We start from the raw sequence: 21,081 nt of genomic DNA, 5'->3' as shown, positions 1-21,081 counted from the left end.
CAACCCCGGGCCCCCACAAGATGAAAGGAAAGGCAGGCGGGCTGGGGCGTGGGAGAGCGCGAGGGCAGCCGACCAGAATGGGCAGCAGAGGGGGGGAGCGGGAAATACTGGCATCCCGACACATGGAACCAGCAACGGCTCACAGGGCAATGAAACAAAGCCAAGACTAGGCGCAAAATCGTCTCCCTCCGCTCACGGATAATAAGGCACCCGATACCCTAAAGTAGTACATCCATACACCCATGACATCTTAACGCGAGAGGTGGCGCGCACCGAAGGAGAAACCGCTGAAAAGCGAACGCCCGCCAAGGCATACACCTGCCCCAGTGCAGACTCGACCGCAGCAGAATAACAGGAAAAGCCTTTTATCGACACCCAAGTAAGGCAGCAAATCGGATACTCGAACTCACGAAGAGTTGTATGGTGGGGGCACTCAGGCGAATGCCTTACGCCACCATTGGGGGCTTGTGTGAAAATGGCCGGCCCATGTCGCCCACGTCCCCGCAGTGGGGGACAGTGCATGTCGCCAAGATGGCCGCTACACTACCCGCCGCCCAAGCCGCGTGGGCAGTGCCCACTGGCTGCCTAGGTCACAAAATGGCAGCAACAAAGCGCCCCTGCCAGAGAAGGTGGTGACCCAAGCTGCACAGATGTCCAAGTGGCCTGTACATGGCCCAAATCACTGATGAAGAAGCAGAGGGGGGCGAGCCGGAAGCACCCGCCTCGAGACATCTTCCAAAGCTGGACTGCCCGGCGGCAAGTATACATAAATACACAAGCCTAGGCGAACCCATACCACGTAGGATCTAAACCACGTAGGATCTAATGCAGTGTATTATCCGTTCCTGTAGGAACCTCCTGTCCCTCAAGATTCAAAGATTATGGCCGTACGACTAAGGCGAGAAACCTCATGAAACGCTCTTGAGCCACATTCGAACTCCCTTACGTGTGCCCGGGCTAACTGCGGCCTGGCTATAGGGACTACCGCCCCCCGCCCGACTGCTCGAGACCGTTCACTGGGCACCGCAGACGCCCTCCTCAACCTGCACAAGTGTCCCTCCGCAAAGGGGGGCCAAGCAACTACAAATATATCGAGCCACTCGGCTCCTATTCATCAAACCAGGTGGTGTGACCACGCCTTGTGCCACGGATGCAAGTGAAAAGTAGATTTACCGCGCTTTTAAACGTGGTGGGGGTGACTAAATCGACCATGACGGCATCTGCCTTCAAATCGGTTTCCGACCTAGAGAATGACAGTACGGGCACAACCCGAAAGTCTTGGCGCGCGGCATCCGCAATCCAAGGGGCCTGCTAATCCTCGGGAGCAAGCTGCAAGCGAGATGCGGCTACACAAGGTTCTGTACATGAACCACGTAAGGTGCAAGTAGCCTGACCACAAAGGAACCAAAACGCACCACATCCTCAGCTGCGCAGGGCAGGATTTCTTAAAAGGGATCTATTGTCTGCACCCACCAGGGGCGAAACGCCCACCACACTCAATGTAACCAAAAGCCTGCCAGCACACAATCCCTGCGAAGTGACCTCTGCGAGGGACTACCTGGGGCATAAGTACAGGAAGAAGAAGAAAGTTTAAAAGGATGCCCCCCATAGATAAAACATCAGCTAAAACCTCAGTTTGTCTAAAATTACCTACTCCCCTTCGAGACATGGAGCAGCATGAAGACCGAAACCCCCAAACTATGGAAGGGTGGGGGTGCCCCCGCCACCCGGTGACACCCACTGCCCGCAACCGCCACCATGCGCCACGCCAATAGGCCTTACCCTGTCATGCCTTGGGCCCACTGTGCACGCTGCATCCCCAACACCGCACACAGCATCCTTTGAAATGTGTTTGGGACGTCCCGGGCTCGGAATGACCGCCCCTCATGCCCCATGTAAACAAGCTCCCACTCAAAATGGAGCCACCAACTGCTGGGTGAAGACCTTGGGGGCAAAAATTACCACACTCACCGGGCCCGAAAACCGAACTCACCCGGGCGAACCATCCTACCCCACCCTGCACGCTGCGGGGCCGTCAAACTGTTGCTGCGTGGTTCGCAAACATCGAAAGCCAGGAGGGCACAAGATACATATTCAGATCTCGCAGGCTCACCGGGATCAAACCTGTGCCTGTGAGGACAACCACAGTTCGTGGAGTGGCCCGCATCAGTCCACTGCACCCTCAGAGCCAGCTAAGCATATTGCGCCTTGCCCTCTACTGTACTGCATGGCCCCTACATCCGACCCAGAAAAGTTCAAAAAGGGGGGGGGGGCCAGGACATGTGGGGCAAAGTCGGGCCGCCGGAAACCCATCAAAATCTAAATTGGCAAGCTCTACCAATATGGCCTGCTGCCGAGGCCGGGATCGAACGCCCGACCCCTTGCTCCTCAGTCTAACGCTCTAGCAACTGCGCTATCCCGGGCGCTCGACCCAAGGTAGCTCGAGCGCCGACGGCCCGCCGCCCCAGCTACAGGGATACCATTCCGCCACGTCTGCCTGTGGGACCCACCTGTGACCGCACCGGTCAAGGGACCCCGACGGGGGCGCGAGACACCTTCATTACCCCACTGCCAGCGTGCATCAGACGGGAGTCCAGTCAGGTAGCCCCCATATTGCAGGGCACAAAACACAACACCCGAACCAGCTATAAGGACGATCCCGGTGCAGAAAAAGGCGCCAGGGCAGCAAGGCTTCCTCATGATCAAGCAGGAGGAGTGGGGGGGGGGGGTGATCTGTACACGCGAACCACCGTCAAAGAGAAACGCAAAGCAGGCTGCTACGCACAACATGGTGCTCGAGCCAGCCAACTCCCCTCCGGGTCAGAAGGACAAAAAGGGGGGGGGGCCCACTTGCAAAAGCGGACAAACCGAAAACACCCTCCCTGAAGAGGGGCGACTCACCGCCAGACAAAGCACCGGAGAAAACAGCAATCCGACGCCAGACGAGGCCACCCCGACGCGTCTGGTGGCAAGAGAAAAAATGTGTGTCCCCACACGAGGACACTACGACGCGTCCGGTGCGGCAAAGAGGCAGAGAAAATGGCGAGGGGGGCTTAAGTACCCCTCGCCCTGCCTGCCGCACCGGACGTGACCACCCAGCTCCTCCTAGCTCCCCTCGGGACTCCGCCTGCCCGGGGGAGGAGAGAGGCTAGAGAGGGGCGGGGGGAAGCCCTCTGTGTCTAAGGGGGGCCGCCCTCCTGATGGCCACTGCGTGGCCTCGGGCAGCCGCAAAGCCTTTACTGGTGAGCAAGGTGGGCGCGCTAGGCCCACTGGCCACCCCGTGCAGGGACCCCCACCAGTTATGGGGGCACGCAAACCAGCCCGGGCGATCAGCAACCTGGGACCACAGTTGCACTCACACGGCAAGCAGCCCACACTCCAACAAAGCATACGATGCCCCTGAAAGACCCAGGACTAGGCACCCAATCCCTCGAGAGAGAGTCCAAGACCCAAACCACTCTGCCAGAGTGCCTCCTCCAACATTCCAACATTCCACTTCAGCAAACAAAACCAGCAACAAATGTAGCGTTCTAATCTAGGATCCTGATCGATAATGTGACCTTATGCCCCTATACGGCTATAAATCCATTTATTCCCTATATTGGCATAACCGATCAAATGCAATATTCAGAAACTCGTCTCTGGCCTCACACGAACAGAGCCACATTTCAGAATCGCTTCCTCTGCCACTTCCTTTGCAACCAATTAGTGCAATGACATAGCAGAAGTTACTATCTAAGATTCCTAGATTAACACTCCGAGTTCTTCAACAAGATAAAAACTCAGCAATCTGGGAAAGCCCCGCTTGCTATGTTTTGATTAGTAATAGAACTCTAATGAGCACTGATAGACGATCACTTCCTAGTGATATCTTTTATTGACGTCTTATGTCCAAAAACTTACGTCAAACCAGGCACATTTCAGGTATAAATATTACCAACGTTGCCTTAAGCAAACGCTGCTAGCTGCCTCAATGCCATCGCTGCTGAAGAAGCTGCTGTTATGCTGATGATACCATAGCTGCTATCGCTACTGCTATCGCTGCTAACTAGCGAACGATGGTGTGGTGAACTTAGGAGCTGAACAGCCGTCCCCTGCAAGAGCCCAGCAGATGCAAGCTGCCTGCGGACGCTGCCCCTCCTCCTCTTCCTCGACGCGCTGAGAGAGAGACGCTGTCTTTTCTCCTGCAGAGAAATCCAGCTCCGGCGTTTCCAAGCCACTCTTGCGAGTGACTGGGATATCGAGTTTCCCTGAAGGAGATACCAGACCTCCATCATTCTATTCCAGAGGTATGGTGTTGACTAAACCCTTAGAAGAGAATTCTTGAAGCAAACCTTGGCAAAACCAACTTAACTTAAAGCTACTTACTTACTCCCCTCCCAAGTATTAGGCTTAGGTCAGGTACACTGGGGTAGGCGTAGTTAGAAGCACCAGTTGAGTATTTTAGCCTAATGTATATATGAATGTATATATGTTTTATCTATTTTAAACCATTGTATGGCTAAGAAACCATATCAATGCTTTGTACAGTATTATTTTGCAATACTCCTTTTACTGTACGTACTTTTTATAATAACAAGTCTTGCAATTGTGGCAATTCATTTCTCTTGTACGAGAAGAAAGACTGTTCAATAAATGTTACCCTTTATTGACAACGCCCGTCTCTCTATTCTCTACATATTGTGAAAGTAATCTGCACCAACCTGACTGAGTAAAATAACTGTCTATTGTTTCACACGACCCTAGAGATTGACTCTTATCTGAGGAGCAAAGTTGTCATGTTGCACGGTTGTTGGAAAACTGAATCCCTTCTTATCTGTACCAGGGAAGCTGATCACTTCCTATTCAGAGAAGAAAGTTTCCAGTGACCTCTGAGCTAGTTGGTAACAAACCCAATTAAGTTTAGCATAGTCAGTAGAGGCCTGGAAGATCCGCACTTCTACGCCGATACTACTGTTTATGTTATTCCAATGCGCAGGGCCTATTGGGAAAATAGGAACTACACTACATGGCGCCCAACGTTTGGTAAGGCGATAAACTAACGCAAGACGTTAGAGTAACTCAGTCGTGCATATTTCACACAGACCCCTTTCTCCCGTAAATACTCCAATAGACGTCTGGAGTGGGTGAAAGGTTAAAATCCGCCCGACCTTAGTAGGAAGAGATTCCTATGTAAAGCTCTGGTTTATTCAACGTTGAAGGATACAGTGTTCCAAAATATTGTGCACCTAATCTTTGTCTCCTTGGAGACCAACTCTGCAAACCTGCATTTATAAAATGACAGATAGTGAAGAGGAAAGGGAAGCAGTTAGACTAGCGGCCCTACTAATAGAGGAAGACTCGAGTCTCCTACAGATTGACCCGGATGCTATTGACATCCCGGTCCACTTAAGAAAATCTATAACTTTAAAACTTATAGAGAACGGACTGACACCACAGGGTGGTACAGTCGTCTTCGTGATAGAGGCTCATGAATATCGGCAGACAGAGGTATTCTATTCATGGATAAACTTTCCAGCGGCAAACGCTAGAACAAAAGAGTTTCACTATTACAAAATAGAGAAACCACCGGATGAGTACGCTCCTTTCGAGGAGATAGAAATCCCATTAAAATACCAAGAACATTTACTTTGGTTTAAAGGCGCCCTAAAACATAATGATCATATTACCAGGCTCGGTCCACTAGGTAGACCAGGAGCAACGTGGCCGGTTCTAGCCAGCTACACACCACATCCGGACATTGAGAAAATGTCTAAAGAAGAGCTGTTAGCACAGCTAAAAACACTAATTAAAATACATAGGCAATTAGTCCAATATGTAATGCGGACTGCAACAGTCCAACCAGCTGTTAATGTACCACAGCTGACCCCTCATCAGGGGAACACTAATAAAATTACACCACAGAACATACAATCATGTCTTGGAAAAACACCAGTAAAACGGGGACAAATTCCTTTCTGGTTAGCACAGAAAATTACTCAAATAGAGGCAGTATTTCCTGATACTACCCCTATCGAGAAACACAGAATCTTGACTATCTGCCTTCCTATGGGAATCGCACCACACGTGGAGAACTGTGACACTTGGGGTACAGTCTTTGCTTCCATTTACACAAAAACACTTGGTATTCCGTCAATGGCGGTAATACCTGATGTGCTAAAACAGATTCAGAATGAATACGGTCCAGAGCCCGCTTTAACTCTTGGTATGAAATTACTGAAAGACTTCAAGCAGGTCACTGCTATATTACTAGCAAACATAAAAGGAGAAGCAGCATCTGTGGCGATCCGCCAGAAGTTGAGGGAAACAGATATAACAGATCAGCCAATTGAGCTTGCCAGAATCATAGAGAAATGCTATGAAGAATTAGGTAGAGACAGCTTGGGTGGGAAACCAGTAAAACCCCAACTGCTCGAAAATCCTGAAAAATTATTTATTAAAAATAATTCAAATACTCCTAAAAAGAGCTGGGATGGAAATAAACAATCCACTCCCAAGGAAAAGGTTTTCCAGTCCAGAGGAAGTTCTCCTCGACGGAGGGAAAGAACTCCGACTCGAGAACACCAGTCTCCCCAAAGGGAGCCCTCTGAGAAAAGATATAACCTTAGAAATAGGGATAATTTAAAGAAGCCTGATAGATATCAAAGTATTGATACACGTCCCTCTCGATCTTTTTCGCAGAAATCGGAAAGAAGAGGACGGTCAGACCCAGGAGAGCACACCAAGTCCAAAGACAAGGAACCTGCTCAAAGTAAAAACTCACAATTTCCGAAAAAGAAGGTAGCCAGTATTAGAGTAATCGAACATGCCGAGAATACTGAGGACACAGTTGAAAAACGGGGAGTGGGCACAGACAATGTTAGACAGTGCAGCAGAAATCAGTATAGCCCGCAAGATCTTGATGAGTCATCTGAAGACAGTGGACACAAATGAATTCATTCAGGTTGAAACTGCCGACACCAGACTTAGCGAGCCCCATAAAATATACGAAATAACATTGCGTATAGAGGGTGATAAGACTAGGAAAATAAAGGGTCTATTTTGGGATAAACTCTCAAAAGGCTATGATATCCTGTTAGCTGAAAAAGATTGGCCCCCAGAGTTTGTCAGGGACTACCCTCGTGGTGAAGAAATGATTATGCCTGCCTTCTCGAATCACATTCCGATTCACAAAAAATATACTTATGCAAGGAAATGGGCAGTTGCTCAAGCACCTGCGTTGTATAAGAATCATGTAGGATGGGATGAGGACTCACCTCCTCACAAAATCCAGTTAAAGAATCAACCAACTGCCCAACGGCAGTATCCCATTAAGCAAGAAGCTAAAAAACAAGTCAGGGAGATCTTAGATCAACTTGAATACCAGGGGGTGATTGAAACATGCACCTCTCAAATGAACAATCCTTTGTTTCCTGTCTCCAAACCAGACAATTCATATCGTCTAGTTTTGGACTACAGACACCTTAATTCATGTTGCAAAACATTTGCAGTACAAAACTCGCATAGTGCAGCCCTAATGAACAACATAGTTAGGAAAAAATATAAAACGACATTAGACATTTCTAATGGTTTCTTTTGTCAAAACATTGCACCAGAAAGCAGGTACTTGACCGCTTTCTCAGTATTTGGGTCACAAAAAAATTTCTGTCGACTCCCACAGGGGTTCAAGAACAGCCCAGGACTATTCTCAGCTAGAGTAACAGAGTTACTACAAATGTATGATGATGAGGCATTATCTTATGTCGATGACATCTATCTCACAGACGACGACTTGGATACTCACTTGAAAAGAGTGAACACCATTATACTTGGGTTCGCAGCAGAGGGTTACAAATTCAACTTTAAAAAGTCTCGAATTGCCCATCTGACAGTATTGTTTTTAGGATACGAATTATCAAGTGAAGGAAAAAGCCTAGCAGATAACTTCTTAGAGAAGTGCGCTGTACTCCAAGCTCCAAAAACGCTGAAGAATTTACAATCAATTCTAGGCTTTCTGAATTTCGGAAGAACTTACATTCTAAATTATGCAGAGAGGGTTAAACCTCTCTACGAATTAATTAAACCTGATTTTAAAAAAATCAACTGGACTCAAAAACACACAGAAATTTTGAGATCACTGCAAACAGACATGTTAGCAAAAACAAAATTAGATACACGTGATAACACAATCGATCTTGTAATCCGACTCATCCCAGGAAGATGCGGATTCACGTACCTAACCTCTAATGAGGGAGAAAAGGTACCAATTTCAATCAAATCTCACTTGTACACACAAGCAGAAAAAACATTCAGTCTCACAGAAAGAACTGTGAAAGCAGTGCAAATTGCATTAGCAAATGAACGAGAATTAGCACATGGTAAAAGGATTAATATCCTCACAGCGGAATCCGCCTTCGAGGCGCTATTCAGCCCAGTAAACCTGCCTACAGTATCACTGGATCCGAAATGGTTACAGTGTGTAAATTCTCTTGGAGCGAAAGATGTGAAATACTATTTCGCCCCGCAATTCGAAGAACTGAATGATTTAGAATATGAAGAAGAATATCCTCTGCCAATCGAACTTCTGCCTCTCCCACAATACGCCTGTATAATCTATATAGACAGATTAGTACAGCATTTTAACGTAGAGAGCAAATCCTACGATGCAGCCTGTGCGATTATTAAAGGTCGTTGGCTGTGCGGTAAATTCAGACCGAAAATAACAAAAACTGAATCAGTAAAGTACTGTTCGGCTCAGCGAGCTGAAATCAGATCTTTAAAGATGGCGCTCGAAAATGCAGAACGTGAATTCCCGACACTTATCGTGTGCGATTCTCATTTATGCGTCAACTCTTACAATAATAAACTGCAGAGCTGGATTGAAAACGATTACAAAGATGACACAGGTGCCACAATAAAGCATAAATTGCTCTGGAAACAGGTAGCTCTTTTACAGAAAGAACTACAAAAGACTCACGTGATACACGCACAGAGTCTTCAACGTGATGGCGTTCACGTTGCAGGGAATTCATTGGCTAATACAGCCATAGCGGAAGCAACTAAACCGGCTTCCGTAGCCACAAAAAAGCGTGCAGAAAAATACATAGACGGGGAAACCATGCTGGCAGTCAAAACGACCTTAAAAGGCGACTGTGCAGCACTACCCGTGAACTATCCACTCAATTATGCATACGTAATCGATGCAAACTCCGTTCCTTTTGCTCGAATCCCTGGAGTGGGGGATAGAGTGATTCCAAACAGGAGCAGGAGGGGCTTCCTCCTACTGGAAGCACACATGGGGTTGGGTCTGAGACATCAAACAATCAAGGACTCTCTGAATGAATTACAATCAGAGTACTGGTGGCCGGGAATGAGCATAGACATTCAATGTTTTGCTAATAATTGTAAAGACTGCAACAGAGATCGCAGTGGAGAACCGGCCAGTGTAGTTTCAGGAACCCTGATAGACAGCATAAGGCGATCTATCTGCGCAATCAAAGAAGAGAAGCGCGTCCCATTGTACATCATTAAGACAAAATCCACTTAAAAAAGTGTGGCCCCAGCGCTCGGCTGACGCCAGAACGGTTATAAAAGATCTGCGAGTCTTTATCTGCACATACGCAATTGCCATGTTCCATTCTGACCAGGGTCCTGCTTTTAGCTCTCGAGCTTATAAGGAGGCCATGGCCAGCATGGGAATTGGGTTGCGGTATTCTTGTCCGTCGCACCCCGAAGGGAACAGTGTGGTAGAAAGAAAAAAACGAGACATAAAGCGATCTATAACAGCGAAGGTATTAGGTACGGGTGCTGGGTGGGTCAAACATTTAATAAGTGTCCAAACGAGTCTTAATAACTTGCCAAGAAATTCTCTAAAAGGTTTCAGCCCATACGAACTATTGTTCGGAATTAGAATGAGGGTTCAGGACCTCGATAGTCAGATATCAGTGGTACAAGAAAAAACAACGGGCTTTGATATAAAAAATCGTTTGGCTGTTTTACAGGACTTGAAAGAAACAAGAAAATCCTTAAGCAACATAAAGTTAAAGCAACAGCCAGATACCACTGACGAGGCACCACAAGCAACAGCCCCAGCAAGGCCTGTCTGGATTCCAAAGATTGGGGATCTAGTCAGAGAAAAAATAGCGGTGAAGAAGGAATTTGGGCCTTCTTACAGAAAAGCAGTACCTGTCTTGGCAGTCACCGGAACAAGATCAGTTGTACTACCGCCCCTTGCTGGTAAAAAGGAGAACAGAGTTGTATCCATCGACCTGGTAAAACCACAAGCATGTGGCCTATAATCAACAGTAGGCCCAGTGGACTCCCGAGAAACAACAGAATACCCAAACTTGCAACAATCCAAGAGGTTCAAACTGAAAGACTAATCACATTCGATCAGCCTGCAGTGCACAGAGAAGGACTATGCAATAATGCCATGGAACTCGTGCCTCTTGAGACACAGATTGAAACAGTTCGTCAAGAATCACCAGTCTACAATAATGTGGCATCAGAAAGTGCCACCGAAAGACAAATTGAAAATCCAATTCCAACAATTGACAGAACTGCCTCTGGTTATTTCATCGACTTCGACAACTTTTCCGAGGATCAAAGTGATACCGAAGTAATGCCAGAAATAAAAAAGACTTTTAAAGAAAAAGCAACAGAACTCTTTCATCAACTGAAGGAAATCTACATTGTTTCCCCTTGGTTAGAGTTCTGGTTTGGTTTAGGTGTATTTTTCCTCCTGCTTTGGCTCATCATGGTACTTTGTTTGGGAAAATTCATTGAGGGAAAATATAGTAGAATGGACACAGCAAGTCAGAACATCAACTTAGTCCTCAAACCACACAGATCATTACACGTGAAGAAAAGAGAACTGTCAACAGTAAATGTCACAGCCATTCCAATACCTGGTGGGGTAGTATGGGAGAAAACTGACTATGAGATCTATGGTCCGGTCGAGATACTGAAGTATCCTCATCAACTGAAGGTTTCCTTAAGTGACTTTGTAAAACCTAGTTCATTCTCTGATGATTGGGACTTTAACAGTATTAATGACATGATGTCTGATTTAGTAATGTCAGCTAGATTCACAGATCATGATTATTTACAAGGTTCGTCTAGTTATGAACAGATGTTCTGTTTTACACATTATGGCGATCATTATTTGCATAAATCTGCACAGCCTAGAAATGTTTTTAAGTATAACCAATGGGAACATTGTGCAACACCACCTAACAGCAGTTCTAAAACATTCTTTGAGAAATTCAAGTACTTCTCAGGGTTTAACACCAGTGATGCAGAAACGTTTTATTACCAACTGTTAGATAAAACAGGAATGAAAACAATGCTGACAAACTCTAAAATGATATATTCTGAAGCATTTTATGAAAAAATGATGACATTTGGTTTTGATTATTGGAAAAATAACATTGAAACAAAAACCATTTGGGGTACAAAAGAGTGGCAGGTACAAGGCCTAGAAGCATTATTTCGAGCCTGCATGATACCAGAACAAATGATGTTTTTAAATGACACAATATACCAAACATCCTGTCTTGGCCTAGCTAAGATCAAAGACCTTAACAAACCGTCTATACCAAAGCCAATACCTGAAAATGGAACTACAGATATTGAGTTAGACGTTTCACAAATTTTACATTTTAACAGAACACATCCTGATTGGAAAAAGTGGTTAATCTGGCCTACTGACACAAATAACTGTCAAGATAGATTCCTGAATAAAACACAGGGGTTAACAATGACCAGACTAGACCCTAGATATTCCCAGAGACAACATCCAGGGATAATAACAACATACAATGTAGGGAAACTCTGCCTCGAATGGCTAGGATCATCCACACTGGCTGAAATTAAGCAACACTTGTCTTTACTTAAAGATGGTGCTGATTTGGCGATTTCATTCTTGGACCACGCAAACAGCGTCAAAAGCGTTTCATAGCGACCAGTATCTATGCTGCTTACAACGAGCCTTGGAAAGTCACACAAATTGAAACAGCTGAAAAAATACGAGAAATTGATTGTATTAATTTGGAAAAATCACTTTCTGTAGTGGACAATGGGTTAATGACTCTGTCCTCCAGAATATATTCGTTGGACAATATTGTATCCTCTGCTTTTGATATAATAGACAGAGACTTGCTAGTGTTACAGCATGGCCAGTCACAATTACGTTCTATTGTACAATTAGGCTGGACGCTGCAAAATCTTCGTTCAGGCTATGTGCCTTGGCGTTTAATCAACACAACGTCATTGTTTTCCATCTTTAACCTTACTGATAAACAAATCAGCTTGGCACAGAAAGGAGCAGACTATACAATCCTGAGCATCGAAAAACTTGAGAGATTACCATTGACAATGTCAGAGAGTCCTGTCATTGAATGGATAATACACGGAATTATCACTATTCCGATAACAACTTTCCGATTTAAAAAGTGCCTTGAATACATACCTACTGGCCAGTATGAACGATTGGGTAAAGGATATGTTAAGTCAATATGGAAATTACCATATACACACAATTGCTATAGTGACAGCGACAAAAATGTATTTCTTAGTGGTGAAAATTGTAAACGTTCACTAAGCGGTATACTTTTGTGCCAGGGTATTAATTTACATGGAGCCTGTGAAGGGAATACTAACAACCTTTCATGCCACCAGCTTGTCACACCTGCAACGCAGATAGAGCCTTTCTTTATGCAACTCGCAAATGGGAGTTACATTCTAAGAACGGATTGCAGATGTTGTGGCCTAGTGCCAGGGAAAAGTTATCTCGTAAGCGTAATTTCCTTGGTCAAATGCTGTATGCAACCATTGTTCCCTAGCGGCCCTGGAGACATACAGACTCCCGTCTGGCCTCGTCTGCATTTCTCTTCTATACGAATTGATACTTTAAGCAAAATGAAATCTGTGCTTTTACAGACAACAGTGCCCATCACGTCATCAAAAGAGACGTATGATCTCCTAGTTGCAAGGACAGCTACGGAGGTTCATGACCTTTTATCAACAAATTGCCCCGTGCATTTCGTAGAAATGTTGAGCCAACTCCTTAACATGTCTAGTGCCATAGGCATCCCAGGCATATTTAAGACGATTTTTACGGGACTGCTAACACCGTTTCAAGCAATTCTGGGAATCGTTCCAAATTTTGTCCACTCAGTTTTTGGCGGCATACCCTTATTTTTGGGACTTGTAGCAGGGATTTTATTTTTGACCATCCTGCTCCGATATGGCAAGCCACAGCTCAGACATGACTCCTATGGAAATGGAAGAAACAATCCTAGCAATTCGCTACCGGGACAGAATAACTAGAGTCCTTGGATTGGCCAGGCTGAGAGATCTAAACATGACCTGGTTCCTTTCATTCAGACCGATATGGCAAAATTGCATCTTACCTGTACTACGATGTATGCTATGCGGAGATGAATGCGTGTTGGACACCTGTCTTGCACTTCCATCAGCAGTACCAATGGATATCGATACTTTGCTCAGTCCGATAACGGCTCACGCATTGTGTTGTCCCCAGCGGCTACCAATCCTGATGACGGCATTCGTTGAGACTCCTGTACTACGACTAGGTGGTAACAGTGGAGCGAGTGACAAAAGCAACATCACCCAGGTACGACCATCTGTGAGCATTGCTGATCCTGACTACGATGACAGCAATCACTCTCACACCTGCCAAGTTACAGCGCTATCGAATTTGGTTGAACTGTCACCTGATTTTGTAGACCAATTCTTTGAGAGCTTGTCTGATATGATGTTCTCACCCGAACAGAAACAATAACTTTAGAGAAGCATTCCGACACACAGCGTTCCCATGAACTCTGAATTCGGCCTTCAGTTTTGAATAACAAAAACTGCTAAAAGCTTTGGAACTCTATTTTCCCCGTTCAGTAAGAATTCTTTTGAATTGAACATTTTTAATATTCACCTTTTTTTGGCACGAAAAATTCATTGCTTAAAGTAGAACTAATCATAGAGAACAGAAGCTTCGACTTTTATTTCTATATGCATCTAGAGACATGATAACTTTACACCAGCCTCTAGCACATTTATGCTGCAATGCATTTTTTATGTGATGATTTATCTCGCCCTTCTTCTGTATTCAGAGATATTTCATGTTATTCTTATTGCATAATCGTTCATTGATTTCATATGCTATAATTTTTGAATGATTTCTATGCTTCAAAACGTACAGTACCTAAAATTTTCACGTATTACAAATACGCCTATTTCAAATGCATATATGTATTTTGGGGTGGGCAATGTTACACATGCATCTTATTGCTCTAGTTTTAGTAATTTGATGGACATAAATTCGTGGAGTGGGTGTAGCGTTCTAATCTAGGATCCTGATCGATAATGTGACCTTATGCCCCTATACGGCTATAAATCCATTTATTCCCTATATTGGCATAACCGATCAAATGCAATATTCAGAAACTCGTCTCTGGCCTCACACGAACAGAGCCACATTTCAGAATCGCTTCCTCTGCCACTTCCTTTGCAACCAATTAGTGCAATGACATAGCAGAAGTTACTATCGAAGATTCCTAGATTAACACTCCGAGTTCTTCAACAAGATAAAAACTCAGCAATCTGGGAAAGCCCTGCTTGCTATGTTTTGATTAGTAATAGAACTCTAATGAGCACTGATAGACGATCACTTCCTAGTGATATCTTTTATTGACGTCTTATGTCCAAAAACTTACGTCAAACCAGGCACCATTCAGGTATAAATATTACCAATGTTGCCTTAAGCAAACGCTGCTAGCTGCCTCAATGCCATCGCTGCTGAAGAAGCTGCTGTTATGCTGATGATACCATAGCTGCTATCGCTACTGCTATCGCTGCTAACTAGCGAACGATGGTGTGGTGAACTTAGGAGCTGAACAGCCATCCCCTGCAAGAGCCCAGCAGATGCAAGCTGCCCGCGGACGCTGCCCCTCCTCCTCTTCCTCGACGCACTGAGAGAGAGACGCTGTCTTTTCTCCTGCAGAGAAATCCAGCTCCGGCCTTTCCAAGCCACTCTTGCGAGTGACTGGGATATCGAGTTTCCCTGAAGGAGATACCAGACCACAATTTCTAGACAAAACAGAGACAATTGACCTAAATTAACAAATGTAGAGCAAATATTGAAAAAAACATGCAATAGTCATACATAAAAAATGTACATTTTATTTCAGTAAATTAAAAACCAGATTCTAATAAACATATTATAATACATCAAAAGTTCATTACACAAAAGGTGGGACAATATAAAAAAGGAAAATAATTCCAATTTAAAAAGGAGAAAAAGAACACCAAACTCAATGGTTCAATAAGATATGCTTCATGAGGATATATCCAGATTCACAGTCACATGAGCTTCTTATCACTATTGTAAAATATTTCTCCAAAGAACGGTGCATCGACGCGTTTCGGTTATGGCATACAGATATTCAAGGCCAAAAACCTTCCTCAGGATTAAAATTGATATCCCACTACAACAATATCTTGACAAAATTCAAGCAATGTTGCTTACAGTCAACAGCATTATAATGATTGGCCACCTTCACAGTGTACCTTGAGCTGCATTCAAAGTGCGTATAAATATATACTGCACAGGTCAGAAGACGTCCTCAATCACGTCACACAGATAACACGGCCACCAGACTAAAAATGTTCCCGATATTTAGTCAGACCGCCCGCAGCCTTAAGCTGCATTCCAACGTGCGTATAAATATATACTGCACAGGTCAGAAGACGTCCTCAATCACGTCACACAAATAACACGGCCACCGGACCAAAAATGTTCCCGATATTTAGTCAGACCGCCCGCAGCCTGCTAAAATAGCGCCGAGGGCCGTAGCGTGGGGTTCTGTTTTCTGTCCTCCTTCTTGGATATTTATACGCACGTTGGAATGCAGCTTAAGGCTGCGGGCGGTCTGACTAAATATCGGGAACATTTTTTGTCTGGCCAGACGGGAGAACACCAATCGCGGGTCGGGGGCGCTCCGCTGCAGCCCGGGGCTCCCTTCCTCCCCTTGCAACCATAGGCAGGGAGGGGGGATGAAGGACTCCACAGTGGGAGTATTACCACTCTTGATCAGCTGATGAAAGATAATTTACCAAGAGATTGTTCAGATCTTCGCGAGTCGTTTAATATATCTGTCACTCACTCTCTTCAATATCCCCTATTGAAAACTTCTCTCTTTCAACTATTTTCTCAGGTTTGCCCTTCAACCACTCCTACTCAAATCCCTTCCTCTTCTCTTGATTTCTCTATTCCACTTAAAGCCTCTGCCATCTACAAATTACTCTCCCACCCTTTAGCAAGCAGGTCTAAGTCACCAATAGAGCTACTTTGGGAGAAAGACTTAGCCCAAGAAATTTTGCCTCAACTTTGCGACTCTGTTTGGTTCAAAATACATACCTCATCCAGTTCTGCAAGCACCACACAGACTTTATTTTTCTTTTATAATAGACTTTTTTTTACCTCCTCTGATTTGCACAAATTCAAACTATTAGAATCAAAAAAATGTTGGTCATGTCCTAGTGAGAATAGTGACTTTCCCCATATGTTTTTTCACTGTCCAGCAGTTAGGTCTCTATGGTCTCATATTTGGTCCAAATTAAATGTTATCCTATCCACCAGTTTCCCTTTTGAAATTATAAACATATTTTTGGGAGGCTCCTCACCAATCTGGAATGTTCATTGCAATGTACGGCAATTTATAGACTTATGTATAGCTATTTCTTTCCAATTTATTACAACCAACTGGAAGGACATTTCCAAAATCTCGTACCTAGCCTGGTGGAATTTGTTGTCATCATCACAGACTCGATCGCTCCTTTGCTACTTCAGTACCCTTATTGATTAAAATAGATTTATTATGGTCACCTCTCACAACATTTCTCTCTACTCATGCCACTTGAAGTCATTACTTATTCCCTTTTACAGTACTTTCTCTGTTTATAGTTATTTGTTTACTTATAACTTACTTTACAACAGGCTTTTGTTATTGATCTGCATTTTCTCTTTTTCATGATACTCCCTCCCTTTCTCTTCTTCTTTCTTTCTCTTTTCCTCTTTCTTTCTTTCTCCCCCCTTTTAAAATCTTAAAAGCTTTTCTCCTATGTACAGTTTTATCTCCCCTTTGGGGCTGACTATGCAAATGTTATGTTCTAATATCATTTCATATTTTACTGTAACTCATTTGCTCCTGTAAGATGATTTACTATGTTTATTAACTTTCAATAAAAGCTTTCTGTACTTAAAAAAAAAACATTAATAAAGGCATCTGACACTGCCACCCATGTCCCGGAGAGGTTGCAAAAGCCGTTATGTCGCAGGTAGGTACAGCCTCCACACACGAGCTGGAAACCAACTGTTTGTTGGGGTTTCCAGTTCAACTTGCTTATCATTGCATGATATGTACTCTTCTTCACCAGGAGACATTGTGAAGAGAGCCAATATTGTGTGACACACAATGTCGGTGTGTGTGTTCGCAGGTCTATTGTACATTTCAAGTACAAGGATTTGATAAACGAAGCATGAAAAACGGGCATAAGCGTGAACAACACTCAGCAAAAGTACACTGAGACCAGCCTATACGTGCATATACCAGAAGTTTAAGTAACGGCCACTTGATGGCACCATTGTCCACGCATTACTATTGTATCAAATAAAAAATGATTGTATGCATATTAACAGTTCGAGTTGTGTTACATTAGTAAGTACCCGTGACTGCATCCTGTATACATTAATAATCAGGACATGCGTGAAACCCTCAGTTTGCACATGTTAAATAGAATCACATATAGTATACATTACACAGACGCTAGAAATATTAAAAATAATTTAGCCGAAGGCGCAAATAAAGCTAGCGTCTTCTCATGGGTAAACAGCACAGTAGAAAGCATTTTATTTTTCATTTATGCAGTTTATTTCTGTATTGCGATCATAGTCCATAAGAATGTAGTAGACCTTTACAACATAGATTTATCTGTACACGGAAGAGCTTTAGGCAAAAAGCAGAAAGGTACCACGATTTATTCAACATTTTGGTGATTGTTACATTTGAGACAACATCGACAAGAGTTGTGGTTAAAAACAAAAAATGTACATCATTCAGAGGTGGAGAAGTAGACCATTTTGTTTCGAGAGGTACAGTAATATTGATGCAAGGCTTCTTTGCAGTCAGGGCCTCTGGAATTATGTGGCAATAGAGGATGTATGACGTTACGACGCGTACCGTCACAGCGCGTGCTGTTACAACGCGTCTTTTACAACGCAAGTCATGACAACGACTTGCGTTGGGGGCGCGGATCGAGAATAGTATAATTTACTATTCTAACACCAGTCCCCGTGGACACTAGGGAAGGTGTTGGAATAGTAAATATACTGTTCTTAATCCTGTAGTGCCCTCCAGCGCAAGTCGTGGTTACGACTTGCGTTGTAAAGGACGCGTCGTAACAGCACTGCGTTGTTACATCCGCGGTGTAAAGGATGTTTCCCGGCAATAGAGAACCAGTGAATGCAGCAGGGTTCACTCCATTATGCAACAAGAAAAAGCAAGTTATGCAAACAGAGTGCGCTTCACGGGCATATTACCAAGCGGCAGCGATAATTATCGCTGGCCGCCCTCAGTGTAAAAATGTTTATCCCCTGCTATCGCTGATAATTATCGCCATGCTAGCGCTGTATCAACAAAGCATAGCGCAATGGCGATAATTATCCCAGCGATAGCGATATTTTCCATCGAACATCGATGGTTTTTACGCGATGTTCCATTGAAAATGGTGATAACCTTGCTGATACGACCCCTGTAGTCGTATCAGCATAATCCACCCCCACTGGTAAGTATAGCCCAGCCAGCATTTTAGCAGACGTTAGTTTTTAGCGAAAACCGCGTTTTTTGCCAAAAACTAACGTCTGCTAAAATACGTGGGCCTCCTTGTAAATATCGCGATGTGCACATCAACGATTATTTACAGGCAGTACTGCCCAGTGATGCCCACTTTGCATCTCATTAGAGATGCAAAGCGAGGCGTCGGGAAAATGGGTGCTAACATGCGCTAATGCATGTTAGCATCCCCTTGTAGATAGGGCGATAACATTATCTCCGCTTTTTTGGCTTTTAAAGCCAAAAAAGCGGAGATAAGGCCTTTGTTAATATGCCCCCACGTTCTGTGGCAGCATTATTTTGCTAGCTTGCCATTTTAAGAAAGGTTTGCCCTTATTATGAAAGGAACTGGCTACGTTAGACGTTTTACCATATCTGGTCAGTACAGGGCAGAACTGGTTGGAACTGCGGGGGGACCATTCTAGGTTTTGAGTTTTAAAGTTTTGAAAAAGATACGTTCTGAGCTGAAGGGGCAGCGAGCTTGTGATGGCAACCATTTGAACTGCGAAGATACAGGATATATATGGTATGCATGTTATGGCTCGGCTATAAAGACCTTTTAGCTGTTTGTTGCCAGGCCTGTTGTTTCCGGTACATAACATATGCTCAGACAGGCTTCGGTTCAGTCCCTTGCTCATGACTGGACAGCTTTGTGGTGTATCTCACTAACAGAGTGCTGGGTAAGGATGAGGGGTAAAGATGGGAAAGTAGGTGAAGAGGAGAGAGGGTGAAAGGCACCCTCTTCATAACCGTTTTCAGGTGTCAATGGCATTGTGGCTACTGGAAAGGGTGGTCTTTTCCTCTGGCAGACCAAGACTGTTAAAACCTGGACTACTCGGGCGACTTGTAGTCGGAGGTTGCTCACTGAGTGTCCATCCTCTGAAATATCAGACAAAAATTCCATTATATGTCCTAATATAATGCCCAGTATTAAGAGTGATAGGTGTTAACTTGTAAATCCTGTGCCGAGATGGATTGAATTCAGAAAAGTCAGCAGGGTGAGGTGAGGAAGCAGCGCACACCAACCGGAGCCGCTCTAATGGTAGGCAGAGCCCCCAAAAGGAGCATTTTGATTAGCTGCCCAACACTCAACATTCCTTACATATCTGCGTTATCATTTTGCTGCCCTCCCCTTCTGTTTGACATGTGCTATGAAGGTATTTATAAAACTACTTTCACTTTTAATAGCATATTTGCTTGAGGTATATGTTACAGTCTTTCTGTATCTGGGGAACTGGCTCTTATCTGCTTCTTGTTTTTTAAAACGGGAAAAAAAGTCAGATTTGGTGTGTTCAGTTCTTCTCAACAAAGAGAACCAGCATAGAGCTATGCTCTAGAAAACGCCAGGGTCAATCAATTATTAGCCTCCTTGACAGGGAAACCAGTTGTTTTTTTAAGAAGAACCCTCACCCACCAATCCAATGCTTCATCATCGGGTTCCCACCTAGAAGGCCAAATGCCTCCTAGATGTGCTTCGACGCCTGTTTAAAGCGGAGCCGGTTATTTTGTATTTTTTTGAAGAGTGAGTATCGTGATAATGTGAGTTAAAACTACCTACATGGTACCTGTTATTTTTATTATGTAGTCCCTGTCAGAGTAAACCATGAGCTCCCATGAACTATGCTTGCACGCTAAGGTGAGCATAGGTTGGTGACGGGCGTAGTTTACGGGTTTTGCCATCAGAGTTTCTGTACCTGTGAAGAGAAAAAGGAGGGGGACAAGGAGACACAGCATGGTTATTAAACAACAGTGGGTCCAGTGGAACTTGGACCCAACCTTTTAGCAGGTATTTACAAGTGGTGCTTGATTCACTACTGAAAATATCATCCGTGCGTGAGGTTGGTGATTTTTCAGACATGCAGGATTTTGTGAGCGCCGAATTGATCGCAAATACGTGCGCACCCTTCTTGGCTATTAATGCCATTAATTGGGTGGTGTGAACGAAATTTCAAGGTTGTATGTATTTTGAATTATAAAACAATTTGTATGCAATTTCAAGGTCAGAATGTCGGTATAGCTGTTTTGAATTTAGTGAGGCTGCTATACAATATTTTGTAAAATTTGCACAGTTGTTTAATAACCATGCTGAGTCTCCTTGTCCCCCTCCCTTTTCTCTTCACAGGTACAGAAAATCTGACGATAAAACCCATAAGTAACGGCCGTTACCAACCTATGCTCACCTTAACAGGTGAGC

The sequence above is a fragment of the Lissotriton vulgaris genome, chromosome 2_1 (genome assembly GCF_964263255.1).
Source record: "Lissotriton vulgaris chromosome 2_1, aLisVul1.2, whole genome shotgun sequence".
Taxonomy (NCBI): Eukaryota; Metazoa; Chordata; class Amphibia; order Caudata; family Salamandridae; genus Lissotriton; species Lissotriton vulgaris.
This window is presented reverse-complemented; position numbering follows the sequence as displayed.